Source organism: Leptopilina boulardi, unplaced genomic scaffold (assembly GCF_019393585.1).
Source record: "Leptopilina boulardi isolate dan_hultmark-lab unplaced genomic scaffold, ZJU_Lbou_2.1 LbouV2_151, whole genome shotgun sequence".
Classification (NCBI taxonomy): domain Eukaryota; kingdom Metazoa; phylum Arthropoda; class Insecta; order Hymenoptera; family Figitidae; genus Leptopilina; species Leptopilina boulardi.
In genome coordinates this window covers 290400-310804 of record NW_026137698.1, presented here as the reverse complement: position 1 = coordinate 310804, position 20405 = coordinate 290400, and the positions used below count along the sequence as shown (strand labels likewise).

The window sequence follows — 20405 nt, the reverse complement described above, 5'->3', positions numbered from 1 at the left end:
TTATTGACATCGATTTTGATATAACTTTGAAAATAAAACAAATGAAAGGATAATTCATTTTTCACGATTAACTAGTTAAATTTCGATAAATTTTTTTTTATTTTTAATTTTTAGACGTTATAAATTGAAAATATAATTTGGCGTTTGCATACAAGAATTATAATAATGTCTTTATATAATCACACATGTTTTCAACTCATCATATTTTATCCTGTAGTTGTGCTACTGAAAAAAGGCTAAGTTGAAAATGGTTCACGCTTAAACATAGAGTGATAATTATTGGAATATTTTCTTTAATTCTGATTGCACTCTATTCTATGATACATACATTTGTTCGTCTGTTCACAAGCAATAAGCTCCAATTTGAAAAATTCAAATCGAATAATCGCCGCAAAAGATATTTACAAAAATGTATAGACATTTCATTATTATAAAATAATGAGTAACGCTACTTTCAACGACTATCATTTCTTTTTATTTAAGAGCACATATTTTTTATTACTTTCAAAACATTCTTCAATAAGTAAACTATAATTCACCACAGTTTGGAATTGTTCGGATCTATGCCGAACAAGTTATACCTATAAGAATTAAAATTTATACCTGGAGTAACACCGTAAATTTCATTTTTTAAGTTACTTAATTCGATTTTATTTTTTATAAAAGACTAGAAGGTTCACATTTATTCAATTTTCTTATTTCAATAGGTTCTCAGAGATATTACAAAATGGTTGAAGTATGAAAATAATTAATATAATACTTCTAAAATAGAAAAATATGTGAGTAACATGAAATCGGCCGGTTCTGTGGATTTGCCCATATATATATTTTGCAATAGCAAAGTGAGAGAAATAACTCTCAAAGATCGATAAAAACGTTTTCATTGGACAAAGAGAGACAGAGAGTGAGACCAACATGGAATACGAATTAAATGTCTCGCCTAACGAGGATGGGAAAACATGGCAAATGTTTACACTAAAGTCAAGGGTTTTCATTCGAATGGAAACACTTAACAAAATATTGTTTAAAGATTCTACACGCGATTGGATGCAAAAGCATGCAAACCAAGTTTTCATTTCAGTCCGTATATAAAGAGCTTCGTTATATTCAAATTGATTTTTTTTTCTCTTTTATATGAAAAAAAAAGTTGATATGCAACATGTGTCAATTCAACAAGAATATAATAATATTCATTCACATTTATAAAGTAATGATACCAATTAAAAAATATTTCAATCATTTGTCAAATTAATATTACGTAATTGAAATATTTCTAATTACAAGATTCGTAACTGATTTTTAGGTTATGTTTGCCTCTTGCCCAAAAAATTAATCTAATATCGAGGTTCTGTTTACTCTTGACCTACTTTTTAAGGTTATGTTCCAAAAAAAAATTTATCTCTCTCAGCGACTATTTTAGAATATTGAGTGATATATAATATTCAGAGGAATGAAACAATGGAAAAAGCCATCTCATTGTGATGAAAAGTTAATGTGAAACTTTACCACCCCTTTATATAGGGAATTCAATATGGAAGTTGGGAAAATCTATTCAGAATCTATATATATATATATATAATTCACACCGGTTGATTTCAGCTTGTTTCTCGCAGTTTGATGTGTTGGACCGACTTGTGCTTATCAGAGAATCAGCAGATGCATGTTTGTCGCGACATTAACCGATAATAAAGCACGACATAGATAATCGAATACACGACGTGTAACAAGCCCCCAGCACCTCGAGATACAAGAGATCGTGGTAGAATACTAGGGTGATGAAGGGAAAAGGGGATGTGCGCGCAGTGGTAATTTAGGTATACCATTGGTTTGGTCAATAGCCAATTCCTATTTGGCTTGCCTCCAAGGGTCCAAACAAACTGGTTACATCGCCGCGAAAAGGCAAAACGTAAAGCATAAAAAGGAGAGCAAGAGAGATAGAGACAGCCACCCTTTACATCTCCTCTTTCCACTTTTTTTGTCCACAAACATGTCCAAATGGACCACGAAGGATGTTGTCGACGATCAAACCTAGAATTATCACTTAGCGATTTTTCAAAAAAAAAAAGGATATTTTCATGTTTTCTGAGGATTTTTGAGGTCACAAATTACGAATTTAACTCTCTAAATCTGAATTAGTAAAAATGTTTACTAATTTGAATTAGTGACTCACTTTTTGCTTCTGAATTTAGTAAAATTTTACTAATTGTTAGTAAAAGTTACTAGTAATTAGTAAAATTTTACTAATTCAGAAGCAAAAAAAACTAATTCAAATTAGTAAACATTTTTACTAATTCAGATTTAGAGAGAATATCAGATTCGTAATCAACGAACTTAACATTACTTTTTTAAAAAAAATCCTGGGTTAAAAAAATTTTCTCCAAAATAACCGCAGTTTCTGGAGAATCACACATATACAAAGGATAAGTACAAGTATCACTCTCTTTCTTTCTCTCTCACTCTCGATTCCAAAGAGGATCTTCTTTTCCAGATATATAACGACCGTTTTTCGCAAAATGGATGGCTGTATTTGTGCAGGAACAAGCAGCTCCTTACGAGGTCCTTATCCCTCCAAAAAGCGTATATATGTATACATATATATATATAAAGATCGTAAGAAGCCATTTTCTTTGTCGGTAAAAAAAAGGGGGGAGGGCTCTAAAAATGTGTCCGCTAGTATGCCGCGATCGTTCTACAACACGTCAGAAATTCAAGTCACGGTTCGTACATTATTTTTGCCACGAACGACAAATGTCGGTTTCAACCTTGTATGTATATTAAAATGTCAGATATCCGGCACACGCTCTCGCTCTCTCTCTCTCCCTCCGACAAAATGCAATATCATATAGGTGAAATTTTCTGTTTAGATAGCAAGTGATTAAATATATGGTTGTTATTAGTTTGGGGAAAAGTTTGTTTGCGGTCAAAGGTATAATTAGAGAGATGCAATAATTCGTGCATGATATACGATATATATCTATATATATTATATATCTATATATATTATATATATATATATATAAATATATATGTATAGAGTTTACTTTGTATGATCAGTAGCTTTGATGGTTTTAACATTAAAACTTGTTTCTACATTTCATATATAAATGTTTCATATTAATTTCATCATTGAATATTTTCATTGTGACTTTTAGCATTATTCTTTGGTTTATGTTTGTTATATATTACTATATATTTATGTATTTTCATATTTGACTTATAATATGTTTGGATACACTATATGTATAAATGAATTATTATATAAATTTTATATGGAAAATAATTATTATAGATAATTAATAAATAAGATGATCTTTTTTTCGAACGATTATTTTTCCATATATAAAAAAAATAGTCCGAAAGTTTTCGATAGAATATTTTTTTCGAATTATTATTATTTAAATCGCATTTCTCAAGTGGAAAATATTGTGAACAAAAAAAAATGAAGAACCTAGTTAATTAAAAATGAGTTTAATTATTCGAATTATCTGGTTTGTGTGAGTTAGAGTATAAAGAGAGGGAAAAAAAAGAGTTATACACATATGGGGAGGAGTGTTTGTCATATATGAAGAGGAGAGACGCGTTTAATGACGACCATTCTCTGTTCTCTGTGTTTTAAAGCGAGAGTTGCGAATCAATTCAAAGGCGGAAGAAGGGCGTTGAAACTTATGTGGTATAAGGGAGAGAAGGAAATATTAGGAGGGGGCATGAGGGGGTACTAGAATATACCCCAAGGGCCTTCTGGGTAGCTCCATAATTCACGATATTGTACTCCAGAAGTGACTCAGCGACCGGCTGTCTGTCCGAAGCTCATTAAAGTCGCTCACGCTATTTCGTTCGCTTGGCGGATTGCTTCGTCATAAATATAAAAATATATGCACATACATTTAGTCCAAAATCGTGTTTATATTTTATAGTATTAGTGTGTCCTTCTGATTATATCCAACCCTAAAGAACCCTAATTTTTTTTTCCTCTCTTTTTCGAGTATTGTACATAATTTTTTATTTTAATTAAAACTTAGCCTCTATTTGAAATTAAGCACAAAGAATTGCTAAATTAGTCCAATTTTTTATTAAAAATTTTTTTAATTTAAAATTAATGGCGCCTTTTATTATTGTTTTTTGAGGAAAAATTTATAATGTGTATCGATCCATGTTTTATATATGTACATATATATATATATTTCAATATAGAAAAATTATACTTTTAAGCTTTTGCTCTTCAAACGAGAAACCTCTTCAGTGTGAAATTGCATAGTTTTTTATTTTTTAAATGAGAACTGAATATTAACGATGTACTAGAGAAGTTTTAAAAATGTAAAAACAATGTTTAAAAAGCGTATATAAAAATATGTAGTATATAAAGCAAAATATATAAATAAAAAAAATCTTTCAAGCAACGGAAATATTTGAAGCATAAGATATAAAAATGCAGAAATTAGAAATAAATGTCTTTTATGTATATAAGGGGGAAAAAGAGTGGATTTATATTATTTTTACAAAAAAAAAAATGTAAACTAAAAGAAAGAAAATACAATTAGATTACGAACTTTAGAACTTGAAACTTTTGAAAATTCAAAATATTGGCAATTAAAAATTTGAAAACCAAAACTTTTAACAAATTTTAACTTTGAAAATATTCAACATTTTTTGAAATTCATTATTTCAAAAAAAAAGTGAATAAAACGATTTAACATATTTATATTGACATTGCACAGCAGTTATTTGCAAGTTGAATTGTTTCATTAAAATGTAGAATGGTATTTATTTTTTGCTGAAAGAGCAAACTCTCTGGCTTGTTGTCACTCGAGGAAAAAAAAATCTAAAGTGACAACAACCAGAAGAGAAGGGAAAAAAAAAATAAAAAAGAATAGAATTAAGAAGGTTGAGGTTGTAGAAAGGGTTCCTGAGCACTAAAGACAACAATACACTGACAACGATTACAAATTTTGCCAAGCTCTGTGGTGGTAGCAACGGATTAAAGAAACTCTGGACAAGGAATGCAATTTCCTGTGGCACTCTGGAACATTACCACGATAGTAACAAGGGTGTATATATATATATGAAGGTATGCGGTGTGCATTGCTGTCGGGAATAAAAGGGATGGTGATACAGTCAATACTTTTTCCGGGCACCTTCGCCAACTCGGTTAATTCGCGCTCTGTATCGTTTTACGCTGATTGCGAGAGAAGATACTTAGATGCGCAGACGAGAAAGTTTCGACTCTGACATCTCGACTGATCGATAACGTGATAACAAGAGCCCATCGGCTATCGCTACTGTTATAGATTCTACTAAACTGTAATATAACTGAGCATCATATATAGGAGTTAAAAAAATTTACTGCGCAGCCGTAAGTGCCATTGAAATAAACTGCGCAGCGTTTTAAGTTTCGCAAAAGTACCTATAGCCGATTGTCTATTTTTACGTCAAAAACATATGTCTTAGGTACCTCTTGACGTGGATTGAACCATATGGAGACAGAGGCGAAATCTTTTTATAATATTTAAGAAAATATTGACGACCTTGCAATAGAGAGCTTTAAACGAGCCATAAATACCATGAGCCTAATAATTTTCAAAGTTGAACAATAAACCAAGATATATACATATACGTTGTTGGAAATGTGATATTTCATGCGCGAGTTATTGTTGTGTTAAATTTACATTAAACACACGTTTTCAAATTTGGATGTAATTCAAGAGTTCTCGAGAGTGCCAACGCGAGGTCGATTATGTAACTTTTCCCACTTTTCACTATCCAACTTCTTGCACCTTCCCTATTTCTTAATTTTCACTTTTCTCATCATATTTCATATAGTTTCACTATTTTTTGTTTTTATTTCTACATTTTTTCAACTTTTATATTTTTGCCACTCTATTTTTATTTTACAATTTTTTAATTCATATTTTTACATTTTACTTTCAAAGTCAGGCTGGTCACTGAAATTTTAGGAAGGAATCTGAAAGTGATAGTGAAAGTATAAAAATTTAGTAAAATTAAAATTTAGTGTAAGTGAAAGTTTTTTTTATCAAAAATATAAACATTTCAACGCAAAAAAATAGATTTGCTAAGTGCAATTGGAACAAAAGGGATCCTTCATAAAAGCCAGAGAATGGTTAAATTAACGTATGTCATATCTTTCCTCGTACTATGAAAAAATTTAAGAATTAAAAATTGTCAGATCATTTTTAATTTTGAAAATTAAAGTCAGAATTGTTAAAACCATCAAAAGCATAGAACAAAACCAAAAAAAATTAATATGACTAATGAAAACCACTTTCAATTTATTTTCCTCATTCGTACATAAAACGTGAGGAATTCATACCAAATGATTATGAAAAATATTTCAATATGTGAATTTATAGTGTATTTTTTTTACTCATTACTTTAAATAATATTTTAAATAGAAAAAATGAAATATTTTTCTTTTGTTAAAATTAGTTATTGTACCTGAAACATCTATGTTTCATTTAGAATATAATATATATCTGAAGAATGTGTTTTGCTGGTAATAATAACATATTGCATGTTACTAAAATATTTGTTCCACTTGAACTATATTGATTGCATATTTGTTATAATTTCCATCGGATCATGAAAGCGGAAGTACTAAAATAATAGTTTCTTAATTGATATTAAACTTTTGTTGATTTTGGCGAGTCATATTCGTTCATGTGAAAACTTTTACTCAATAAACACTCGAGACAACATAATGGACAAGCGATAGAATATCATTTTTGTCAATAATGACAATATTTCATTTGGCATTATAATGCTGTCGTTATATTTATTTTTCATAAGAAATTAATGTCTATTTGTATTTTACAAATGAAAAAAAAAATTTTTTTAAATACAAATTTTTAGATATTTCAAAGTTTAGAAATTTATATAAAATAAGTAATTAAAATTGAAACAAAATGAAAAATGAAAATTTAGTTAAGAGTTGAAATTTTCCACGTCATTAAAATCAAATAACATGTAACCTTTAATAATACATTATTAAATACCTAAAATAACCAAGGACGTCTTTATTAATTCGGCACCCTTAAAACTTTCCTGCCCCAAAAAGACCCTACAGTTTCCAATTTCAAGCCACTTTAACCTTCACCTTACAAGACAGACACACTGCCAATTGTATTTAGGGTTCACAATTTCTCCGAGGATATCAAAGTCGTTCATTCAATAATAAATTATTTATTAATTTTTTTTCAAATCATGTCAAAAGGTAAAATTTGTAATAAAAAAATAATCCAAAAATGAAAATAAAGAGGTCTATATCCTAAAAAAATTTTGAGAATAAAGAGAACAAGTTTTTCTATATTATGTCAAAGCGACGCAAACAATTGGCAATTAAGAAAAAAAAATGAAAAAAGTAATAAGAAAAAAGAAACCGATTAACTGAGGGGATCAACGTAAACTTCATATTTTATACACGAATACCTAAAGGCAAACGTGGGGAAATAATTCAATGTCTACATTACCGCGTCGAATGGGGGCTATCAAATGTCGACTACTGCCTTAAAACTTCACTGAAAGGAATTATTGAGAGAATTTCGCAAACATAATTTCATCTCACAAAGTTTATTAAAAAGCTCAATTGTAAAAAATTCACGAGAAAAAGAAAATCAGATTAAAGTTTTATAATTTCCAACTTTTTTTTTTTTTTTAATAAATTTTTCAGTCAAATTGGTTTGCTATTTTGTAACTTCAATTCACCTTATTCTCATATCATTACACTTTAAATTTACTTGTACTTTACATTATTCTAGAAATATATAAATTTCATTTTGCTTATAGTGAAAGTGAAACGGAACAAAATGTAATGAATATGTCAAGTGTTATGAAAGTGAAAAAGAGGTGAAAGTGTTGTGTAAATTAACTTAAAGTATAGTGAAAGTGTAATGAAAGTGTAGTGAAAGTGTAGTGAAAGTGTAGTGAAAGTGTAGTGAAAGTGTAGTGAAAGTGTAGTGAAAGTGTAGTGAAAGTGTAGTGAAAGTGTAGTGAAAGTGTAGTGAAAGTGTAGTGAAAGTGTAGTGAAAGTGTAATGAAAGTGTAATGAAAGAGTAATGAAAATGTAGTGAAAGTGTAGTGAAAGTAATGAAAATGTAGTGAAAGTGTAGTGAAAGTGTAGTAAAAGTGTAGTGAAAGTGTAATGAAAATGTACTAAAAGTGTAATGAAAGTGTAATGAAAGTGTAGTGAAAGTGTAATGAAAATGTACTAAAAGTGTAATGAAAGTGTAATGAAAGTGTAGTGAAAGTGTAGTGAAAGTGTAGTGAAAGTGTAATGAAAGTGTAGTGAAAATGTAGTAAAAGTGTAATGAAAGTGTAATGAAAGTGTAGTGAAAGTGTAGTGAAAGTGTTGTGAAAATGTAGTGAAAGTGTAGTGAAAGTAATGAAAATGTAGTGAAAGTGTAGTGAAAGTGTAGTGAAAGTGTAGTGAAAGTGTAGTAAAAGTGTAGTGAAAGTGTAATGAAAATGTAGTAAAAGTGTAATGAAAGTGTAATGAAAGTGTAGTGAAAGTGTAGTGAAAGTGTAATGAAAGTGTAGTGAAAATGTAGTAAAAGTGTAATGAAAGTGTAATGAAAGTGTAGTGAAAGTGTAATGAAAGTGTAATGAAAGTGTAGTGAAAGTGTAGTGAAAGTGTAATGAAAGTGTAGTGAAAGTGTAATGAAATTGTAGTGAAAGTGTAATGAAAGTGTAGTGAAAGTTTAATGAATCTGAAGTGAAACTGTAGTGAAAATGAAGTGAAATAGTAAAGTAAAAGTGAAGTGAAAGTGTACTGAAAGTAAAGTGAAAGTGAAGTTACCGTTTTGAAAAAAAATATAATTCTTATTTTGAAAAAATAAATGAATATGCGAAAGCATAAAAGAAATTTTCCTCTTCATATGAGATTACAACTTTTCTTAATCTAGTTAAAAAAAATAATTTTTCTGCGAGACTATCCAATATGCAAAAATTTTTACAGAGATGGAAAATTGTGTATATTCTTTTTCTTCCATTCTTTCTCTCTCTCTCCCTCATCATTAGTTGGATTGCAAATGAAAAAAACGTCGAGCAAATCGATTAATTTATTATATATAAGGGATAAGCTTCCCTGCAAATGTAATTCCAAGCAATTTCAGGGTGCGCGCGGATCGAACGACGAAGGAATCTCACGAGTCGTTAACGAAATTCGTTAACTACATTCGTGCACTCAAGCGAATCGAGGTAGTAGGATAGTTTAATCGAACGTTTTCTGTACCTCTGGAGGAGGATGCTTTTGAGATAAAAATCGACCGAAAGATCCATCCCCCCCTTTAATCATTTCTTCTTCTTCTTCTTCATTCTTTGCATCGCATGAGAAACCCTAATTATCTTTTTTACACTTATTTGTCGATTTGATTATACTAAAAAAAAAGGCAAAGCAAAGATGCATATGAAAATACCATATCATTTTTCTCTTTTCTTTATAAATACCAATTCGCAAGGTTAATAATTATATAAATTCCTGCAGTAATGTAAAATTGATCACTGATCGCGAATTTAAAGTCAGGGGATTTTTAAGCATTGAATTTTGTTTTTTAAGCAACAAAATTAAAACATATTTGTTATCACTGGAGATTGAATATAAAACAACTATACTAAGGAAGCATATTCACCAAATGGATAATATTGACTAGTAAATACATTATAGAAGAGGAAATAAACAGAATATCATCGTCGTTAACGACTTTGATTACCACCATCAACCTCCATTGTTGTTGTCGACAACACAACTTACGATTTCACACATGCAAATGAATAGAGAGGTTGAAACAGTGTAATAAAATGGAAGGCATGTGGCAATAACTGTCAATGGTCAAAATTGGAAGCTTACTCACATATAGTAGATCACAATAAGCCTCACAGTGAACAGCATCAATCCCTCTCTCCCACCAACTCGTTTACTCTTGTCTGGAATCGTGTGTTCCTCTCTCGAAAAAAGAGAGAGAGAGAGAGAGAGAGAGAGAGAGAGAAAAGACAGGAATTCTGAAAAAAAAATTGACATCAAAACGAGAAATACGATAAAAAAAATTGTTCATAAAGATTATAACAAAAATATATTTCCTGGTGCTTTAAAAATTAAATTAAAATTTTGCAACCGAGCGTTACTAAAACTAGAATTGGGCTAAAGATTGGGCTCAATCTGCATTGAACCGAAGAAAACAAAAAAAAAAAACTCTCTGAAAAAGAGGTGAAATTATTTTCTAAGTAAAAAAAATTTTGACATGTAAAATTTTTAAATCAGTTTCTCCTTTTTTTCCTAAATTGAAGAGAGTAATATTCTTGTTCAGTATTTGAAGTAATTTAATGACCATAGAATGTTTTAACATAAGCTTCATTTTCAAAGACAGAAATCTCAAAAAACCAAGTTGTATTCAGTCAGTTCAAGTTGTTCGTGCCCCTTAACCACATTTATATCATATAGCAAAGCTCAAAGCTGTAGTGGTTTCTGCGTGTTTCAAATACTCTCCATAGAATTTCTCTCTCTCTCTCTCTCTCTCCCTCTCACTCTCTTCACCAAACGTTCCTTTTGCTACTGTCCAGACTTTCAAGTATACACAAGAGGCATTATCACAGCTTCGTACAAACTGCTTTTTGTGAAAACTAGTAGGAAATAAAATGTTTATTTAACATTTTCCATTCCTCACCAAATATGTATATATTTATGTAAATTATTATTACATTTTCCATTATCAAAATGCTTTTATTTAATAAATTAAAAATTCAATTAAATTTATATAATGAAATCATAAATCTTTTTTTTTTTTGAATAAAAATGAGTAGAAATGCAAATGTATCGTTGAAAATGAAAATTAAGTTTCGAATATACTTAAAAAAAATTTTCCAGCCTGTCAACAAGTATTTAATTTTTCACCCCCGTCAAAGATATAAATGATAATAATAAATTAGATGGCCCAATTGATATGACTTTTAACGGAAGGAAATTGGGGGTAATTGGAGATAAGAAGTAACCTAAATATATTTGGAGAGAGAAGGTAAGAGCGGTATCAACGACTGTCACTGATAGTATATATATATAGATATATTAAAGGTAGTATACCTTATGCCTCTAAACCGTAAAGTAGCCCCCCGTTGAGACGTTAATGCGTCCGACAGGTTACGACAGTCGCGTGTTACAATTCTCCGTTACGGTGAGCCTCTGGATCTGTAGGGTCGATCCAATCACCGGATAGTGAATTTGACGCGTGAATTCCGTATCATATGGCACACACACACACATATATATATACGAAATGTCCCTAAATCTATGTGTTTCTGATACTAATCAGAGGTACCAGGCCACAACTAATTCCTTATCGATTATATATCATCTCTTTTCTAATTCCGCTTAATTAAATGATTGACATCATTTATACAAAATAAATTTTCATTCTGTTTATAAATTATAATGAAGAAATGAAAATTATTCAAATATTTTAATTCGTACCAAATTAGTAGTAAATAATTATTGAATTAGGAAGATAAATACTTGGAATTGTGATACGAAACGACGAATTAGAACTAAACAATTTGGAAAAATAAAAATATAATTGCCGACCTAGAAATCTACCTTACCGACTAATGGTAAAGAAATTTTTTTTGGAAAATGATAATATAAAAAATTATCGACATAGAAATCTACCTTACCGACTGACAGTAAAGAATTTTTTTAAATACTATAAAAAATCACCGACGCGGAAATCTACCTTTCCAACTGATGGTAATAACCCACCTAGAAATCTACCAACAAAAAATATTAATTTCTGCAAACAATTAAATACAAAACCAATGAACACAGCATTTCAGAAATCCTAATAATATAAAAAAGTAGAACGTATTACGTAATCAACCATCAGTGTAAATTCAATATTCTCTATTTTTAAATTAAAAAAAAAAACGTTATTTTAATTAAATGCATCTTGATTATGCAGAAGCCATTAAATTATCGGTAGTTTACGGCTGTCTTCACGCGATGGCATATTCATGTTAAGAAAACAACCCCATGTTGGCATATCGTAAAGAGTAGCATGCGGCATGGCGACATACCAGTCGCATAAAACGCACGTAATGTGAAGGACAGTCATGGGGACAATAATTCAGTCTCCCTTCTTCCGTTTTCTCCTTCTTTTTTTTTATTCCTCCCTCTTTCTTCTCTTTCGACGACCCTTTTTGGCTTGTGTATCTCACCCACCACTCACTCACTCTTTGGTGTGTTCTCGCGTTATCGAGTTTCTCATTAAATTTACGTGTTCGAGCTTTCCCATTGAGTCATAATATGAATTCACCGCCATGTGCCCACAACCAGTCACCACCCTAGAGTTCTTGCGCACACATACACAGACAACTTTGATGACTACTCTGCTCATTAAATTTGTCAAAGGAAAGTATAAACGATGCGTCACACATTGAATGGTTACTTCTGACTCGCCAAAAAAAACAATTCTATTTTTTTTCAACTTTCCTGTATAGTAGTAGATATAATCAATCGATTAAACAGTAAGATTATAGAGAATAGAGCTTAGAGGGCTGACATGATGAATTTATGATATTCGGGTTGAAATGACAGGTAACAGACCGGAAATTCTAACCGGGACAACCTGGAAGTGAAGTGCCTCTATGAGCTTCGATAAACCACATTAACCCTTCTCGAGATATTCAACTTGTAATTGCCACTGTAAATGTTACTGTCAATCATTTTAATTTTAATTATTATCACGAATTATTTATGATTAGGAAATAATCCTCTTTTTTATTTAATGTGGATTTTTTTATGTTGGGGAGATAAGGGAAAGTATTTACAAAATAAAGTCACAAATGAAATCTACTTTACCGACTAATGGTAAAGAAAATTTTGAAAAATGAAAATAGTAAAAATTATCGACATAGAAATCTACCTTACCGACTGATGGTAAAGGAATTTTTTGAAAAATAAAAATATTAAAAATTACCGACGTAGAAATTTACCTTACCATTAGTCGGTAAGGTAGATTTCTATGTCGGTAATTTTTTATATTTTTAAATTTTTTTTACCATCTTGTTAATTTTTTAACCATTCACATACTTATTTTTGCCAAAATTAAAGAAAGCAACGAAACCTATATAAAACTATCAAACTAAATGAAATAAATCACAAATTTTTGTAAATAGTTTTAATAATAATAAATTTGAAAAAAAAGTGTGACCAATATAAATATTTTTACTTCGATTTTCTCTGGGAACAGTAAAAATTTTCATGTATCAATAAAAAGTGCAATGAAAGCGTAGAGAAAATCCTATAGCTCGACAAAGTGGGGCGAGTAGATGGGTATGGAAGAGACGACAAGATATCTTCCCTTGTAAGAATTCTTTTTCAAGAAGAACTAGCGCGAGTGCCTCAGAAAGAGATCCTCTTACACTGTTCGAAACCAATTTATCGAGATGACTAATAAAAATATCGTATCTTTCGCTGGACAGGCCTGCATTCTGGGCAAGGCAAGTCGAAGATAGAAAAACGTGTAGCGGTCATAAGGGCAAAGGAAAGAAGAAGTATAGAAAAGGTGGATAGAAGACTCAAGGGAGTGGGAGTTTTTTTTACGACTCAACTAAACGACTGTAACGTCGCGTTTCTCAACTTCTTTTGTTTTTTATCCACCATTTCTTTTTTTTTCCTTCTTTCCTATATAAGAAGAAACACGGACGCATATACACGCCTGCCGCGCAGTTATACGACGAGAACTTAATTCCTACGTGTTCAGAGTTAATGTGAATCGTTCTCTCCCTTGGCAAGCTCTTTTTCCCCATTTCTCAAAACCGTCAACTTTATCACGAGCTTATAAATTCATTAAATATTATCCGGATTAATGCATCATATACTTTAAGGCACTGGCATACCTCACGTTCAATTTTTTTTTTTTTTTTTTTTTTTTGCCTCCTCACTGACATGAGAAATATCGAACTCTAAATCCAATGTCGGATCAACGAAAAGATGTAATAAAATAAGATTAAAAAAAAATAATTGGAAATTATTATAAATTTCATGGAACGTAATTATGATTTCAATATGAAGTATGGTTATAAATTTTACAAGAAGATTAGGGAATTTTTCGTAAATTTTAATTTTAGCATTTCAGAATCTATAACTCAATTTCTAATTCCTATTTCTAACCCAATTCCACCTCCTATTTCTATATTCCAAATGCTAATTCGAAAAATGACAATTCGTCTAAAAACTAATTATTTCTAATAAAATTCTTTAAAATAAAAATTCTAATTAATTATTTTTATGGAATAATCATGCGCTGCTATTTATGATAATTACTATAGTAAAGCCATTAAAATTTAAAAGCCAAGAGAACTTTTTCTTTGAAAAAAAAAACACTTTCTTTCAACATAGTAAATTCATAATGATCAACCGAACAAGAACACTATATATATCTTCAAAGAAAAGAATGCAAATTCAGACAAAACCTTCGCCAGAATATTTTATTATATATTTTTAACAAAGACCTATGGTAAAAAGTAGTCGGCTTATATGCATTATTTTATCGCGCCATGTTCAATCCTATCCCATTAAGTTAGTCGGGGTTAATATTTCTTTTTTGTTAACCTTCGGTAACCACTTATGTCCATCTGTCTTCATCTTTCGCTCGAAAGAAACGAGGTATCCGCGAGAAATATATATATATATATACATATAAACATATACATATATGTTTTGGTGTAGCAGCTACCCCCTTTTGCGTATTTCAGCCGCGAGCAATAAATTCCTAAGCTCCCTCGCGTAAAGTAACTCTTCTAAAGGCAAAAGAGAAAAAAGGAGGGAGAAAGAAGAACAGGTAACTCTATTCTTTGCTATCTCGACCGCTCTATTTTGCACAGTCGCTAACCTCTTAGACTCTCGGAGTAATTTCAAGTAGGTTGCTGGGCTGAGTACAAATTAGTTCTTTTATATACATCTCTTTCGCTTTTCCCACCATCTTTTTTTTCCTTCTTCTTCCTCTTCTTTCACTATTCAAGTAATCGAAAGATAGACTGCGTTTTCTTTTCTCATCATTTCGTAAACTTTTCCGTCATTCTCATTTTGTGCTTTATTCGCTTCTCCCCCTGCTATTTCTTCTATATACGTATATATTCAATACAAAAAAACAGTCTAATTTTTTTTCTTCCAATTATTTAAATTTTTTTTAACTATTTTTTTCTTAGAAAAAAAATTAATTTCAAACAAACGTATTGTTTTTTCTTCTTTTGAAATATTTAAATTTAATTATCAATCGACATTCCCCTGGAATATTTATTATCATATTTATTATTCAAAATATCTTGAAATACTTCAATAAAATACATATTGACGTTACACTGAAATATTCTTTCATTATATTATAATACATGAATGAGTATATTTTTAATTTTTGTCTTATTTATCTTGTAAATAACAATAAATTTACTATGACATTTAATAATTCAATGCTTTATAAAAGCATACTTAATACTTCAATTAAAACTATATTTAATTCAAAACATTCTGAATTAAGAATGAGAATATTTTATTAGGTCAAATTCCATTTACGTTTCCTTATTATCAATTATTTACGACATTTCCAAATTTAAACTCCATTAAATTGATTAGTGAAAAAAATATATTCACAACATACAAAAAATATATAAAAAATTTATAATAAAATTAATATTTCACTGAATTTTTATTTAGCCGAATTATTATTTAATCAAATTCATATTTTACATTAGTTTTCTTCAGCCTATTTTATTGAAATTTCATTTAACCGAATTCTTATTTCACTGATTACGAATTTAAAGTCGAATTTTCAAATTCAAAATGTCGGATCCAATATGGCGGACATAAATTCAAAAATCGTTCGGATTGCCATGATTCTTGTTAATCGGGGGGTTTCAAAGGTCGCTGATTACGAATTTGAAGTCGGATTTCTAAAATTCAAAATGGCGGTTCCAATATGGAGGATGCTTTTTTCTAAATTCATTGGATTCACTTGAAACTCGTTACTCGGGGGTTTTCAAGGTCGCTGATTACGAATTTGAAGTCGGATTTCTAAAATTCAAAATGGCGGTTCCAATATGGCGGATGCTTTTTTCTAAATTCATTGGATTCACTTGAAACTCGTTACTCGGGTGGTTTTCAAGGTCGCTGATTACGAATTTGCTCTCAAATTTTCAAAATTCAAAAGGGTGGCTCCAATTTTGAGAAATTTGATATCTAAATTCATCAAATTCGTAAAAAAAAAATCGTGATTTTTGTTTCTGGAAACATTGATAATAAACAATTGTTTATTTACACCTCCCGCGTATATATATATAAGTTGTGTCGCATTATTGACACAGGGAATTCAACTGTCATGCAGTATCCAGTAGATTTTCCGAGGCACTTTGCCAACGGACCCGGAGGCACTGAAAGATGGAATGGGGTATATTTATTTAGCAAACGAAAGTGGAAGGAGACTGTTGTATAGGTCAGGGAGAGAAGATGTTACCGTTGCCGTAACTTGTAACTTGTACGAGCGCGGTAATGGCAACTTTATGTTGCGATAGCGGGTTGAAACTCGTTGCTCAGGGCATCGTCCGCATTGCGGTTTCTTTCTCTCTTTTTTCTCTCCTTACTTATATTACGCACTGAAAAACTTTTTAAAGCGCACACGAGAGTGAAATAACGAAAGGTATACTCCCCCCCTCTCTCTCACCCTATATAAGATAGGGACGCGCACATCACTATATACTACTCCCTCTTGGTCCCATGCCAAAAGAAAAAATAAAAAGAAAAAAAGAAAGTAGTGCATCGTTCGTCATCACACCCACGATTATCCCTAGAGAATTGGTCGCATTTTCTCTCCACAACACGTACGCACATTCTTTCTATATTTATATATATATATACACTCCCCATTTCGATAAATGAACTTTTATGTACATTTCATATGACGTCACACAATATGAGAAAAACCTAATAGCGACCAAATATCTTCTTTACATTTATCAAACTACTTCAGATAAAATAAAAATTTATTTTATATTTTTATAGTAAGAAAAATCTTTTTTAAGTCAAAGAAAAATTTTATATTTTCTGTAAAGGATAGAAGTGTAATGAAATTAATTAATAATAATAATAATCATTCTTGTTATTATTTTCATTATTATTATTATGATTATTATTGTGAAAAAAGAAACAAATTGAAATAAGTATCATGAAAATATGGAAACTAATTTCGAAATAATTAGTTGAAATTATATTTAAAAGTGGAATTAATCCGGGGTCAGGAAAATGAGTATAATTTCGAATTTAACTGATTACGGTTTGCATATAAATAAACCTCTGAGTGCGTGAATGTAAAATCATTTAAATTTATGTTGAAGAGTTATTGAATGGCTTTATATATGTCAAAATTCAATTCGAAAGCTTTCAAAATGAAAACCTAACAAATTGTAAAAGCTTTTAGTCTATACTTTAGAATAATTATTTGCTCCAAGCTAAATGTGACAATATATTTAAACAAAATGGAAAAAAAAAATTGAACAACAATTTACATTGAATTTAATCTTAAAGAAGAAAAAATTTATTTAAGAAAATTTTAAGTTTAAACAATTCCCCCTTAAAAATTAAATTGACATTAATTTTCATTATTGAAAATTAAAAATATTTCTATCCTTTACAAAATTATAAATTAAGAAAATAAGGAGAAATGAATTTTAAAAAAGAATTAAAGCGTCAATTTAACGTATTATTGACTTCTGACCCCTCTCAAGTACCCCTTTCAAAAAGGATTAATCGTATAGGAAATACGTTTTTGAACGTTACATATGTATAAAGGAGAGAGAAAAAAAAGAAGAAATGTAACAAGTTCCGGGTTACTTTATATTTTCTCGACGCGTCGCACCATCATAGAGTTAAGATCGAGTCAAGGGTCACAACACAGTTCACAGTCTCATTTTTCAATATTTTCCGGCACGAGTAACCTTTTGACTTTCATGGTCTTCAATTATCCACCGAGTTTGTCATCGGGGGGACTGCCGGCGTTTGAAGCGACATTTATAAATCGTCTACGATCGAGGACTTTAACACGATGAGGGGTGAATCGACCCCGACAGAAGAAAGATGGAGCCAAAAGAGTATTGAAGACGAAGGCGAATCGCAATATTTATAGGAACATTTAATATTATTCGATTAAAACAAAGAAAATCAATTATGCGTCCAATATGCGCTAAATTTATAATAAATTATAATTGGGCATAATTCTAGCGCATAGTGGACGCATAATTTATTTTAATCATATAATTCGGTATAATCGTGTATAATTGTAAAGCATAACAGACGCATAATTGTATTCAAATGACATAATTTTAGACAATAATGGACGCATAGTTCATTTATTTCCATCGCATAACTCGGTTCATTATGCGCTAAACTTATGGACAATTATACCGAGTTATATGATGAAAATAAATAAACTATGCGTCCATTATTTTCTAAAATGAAGCCGAATTATGCCATTTGACTACAATTATGCGTCTGTTATGCTCTGAAATTATACACGATTATGCTAAATTTGATTAAAACAAAATAAATTATGCGTCCACTATGCGTCTAAAATTATCTACGATTATGTAGAATAATGTGATTTTCAAACATCAATTTAGGTGTAATATGCCGAGTGACATGTTTAAAATCAATTATGCGTCCATTATATTCTAAAATAAAGTACGATCGAACATATATCAATTCTTTACTTTTATTAGGATGGTCACTCGTTAAATTTAAAAAAAGATCCAATAAAACAGACTTGCTGATAAATAAACGACTGTTGTATGTAATAAAAATCGAGAAATAAAATAATTTTATTGATAATTCTTTCGTTTTTTGCCAGACTCTATAAATAAGACAACGATGTAGAAGGGGAAAAAGTATATTGATATGTTAGTAGGCTTAGTCCATTCTCAGAGATATTTATTTTTATGTCCCATCCTCTTCCTCTCTCCAAGGGATATCCTCACTCTCCTTTTAGGAGAAAGAGAGAGAGAGAGTCCTCTCTAGCATCGAAAAAGAGAAGATCTTCTCGTTCATCTCTCTTTTTCGTTTATACGAGAGCGTGTTATGCCTCTAGATTTTTGCGACCCATATATACATATATATGGTATATATCGACACTCACTTTATTGGCGTCACTTCTACTACGAGTTGCTAAAGTTTCGCGCCTACATATTCTTTCACTTTATATATATCACGCATACAAACACAAACTCACAATTTCTTCTCCTCCAATCCAAGGAGGGAAAAATCTCCTTTTTCACGGGATTCAAGCTACTTGTAAACCGAGGATGTGAAAGAGTTTTATTTTGAGAAACCGCTTGCACCAACTTCGAATCTTCAAAGAGAATATATACTCACGCTTTTGATGCTTCAAGATAGTTGTCGTCGAAGAAAAATAGGAATAGTGCGCTCACTCGAAATCTGCAAACAAACAAAAAAAAAAAATCAACTGATATTTTCAAATACCAAATGTTGTTTGACGAATCTTTAAAAAAAAAAAAAACAATTTTAATATTCTTATTGATTTTACTGAATAATTTTGCTCAAAACATTTTTTTAAATAAAATATAAATTATTATAAACAACTCGGGAGTTTTTGGGGTCGTTGATTACGAATTTAAAGTCGAATTTTCAAATTCAAAATGTCGGATCCAATATGGCGGACGTAAATTAAAAAATCGTTCGGATTGGCGTAAAACTTCTTACTCGGGGGTTTTTGGGATCGCTGATTACGAATTTGAAGTCCGATTTTTAAAATTCAAAATAGAGGAACCAGCGTACTATTTTTTTGATTACATAAAATATTTCCCTAAACAGTTACTCGGATCAAATTCGTAATCTGCGATTCCAGTAACAAGTTTAGTAAAATATTTCATATACTTAAAAAAATATTGGTTCCGCTATTTTGAATTTTGAAAATCGGACTTTAAATTCGTAATCAGAAAAAATAAAACAAATGATAAATAATCTAGAGTATATGACAAATGATAGGTGCCAAAAACCAATGTTCAAATCAATGATCCTTCAAATGGATGGAAGTAATCATCAATGAATTTGGTAACAATGCTTAGTTTATCTTTAAATCAATTTCCGATTTTGGACGAATGAGCAAGTAAATCCATTTTCGCCCGCGTGCGCCACACATGCCTCGTTTAAAATCCGTCTATGACATCGACAATGAGAACTAATGGACAATAGTATGTCGATTAGACGTGGGATATGGATAAATCTCTCCCTCTCACTCTCACCCAATATATATATAGTGTCCGATGAACGAGAATGATCTTATTACCATGAACAGTAATAACGTTGTTTTAATAACAGCTAGTGAGAGATGTCTATATTCACACAG

General features: G+C 30.5%; 1 protein-coding gene and 1 long non-coding RNA gene across 10 annotated transcripts in view; both read right to left on the bottom strand.

Annotated features, from left to right (window-relative positions):
- The window catches only part of LOC127276710 (uncharacterized), a 119101-nt gene that overhangs the window by 10443 nt on the left and 88253 nt on the right, over window positions 1-20405 (bottom strand). For both annotated transcript variants that reach the window (XR_007842241.1, XR_007842240.1), the window contains exons 6-7: window positions 19412-19474; window positions 9861-10008 (exon numbers count right to left, since the gene is read on the bottom strand). This is a non-coding gene — a long non-coding RNA (uncharacterized LOC127276710). The remainder of the gene's footprint in view (window positions 1-9860; window positions 10009-19411; window positions 19475-20405) is intronic.
- LOC127276707 (iron-sulfur cluster assembly 2 homolog, mitochondrial) overlaps window positions 1-20405 on the bottom strand; it is a 345592-nt gene that overhangs the window by 241666 nt on the left and 83521 nt on the right. The window lies entirely within an intron of this gene.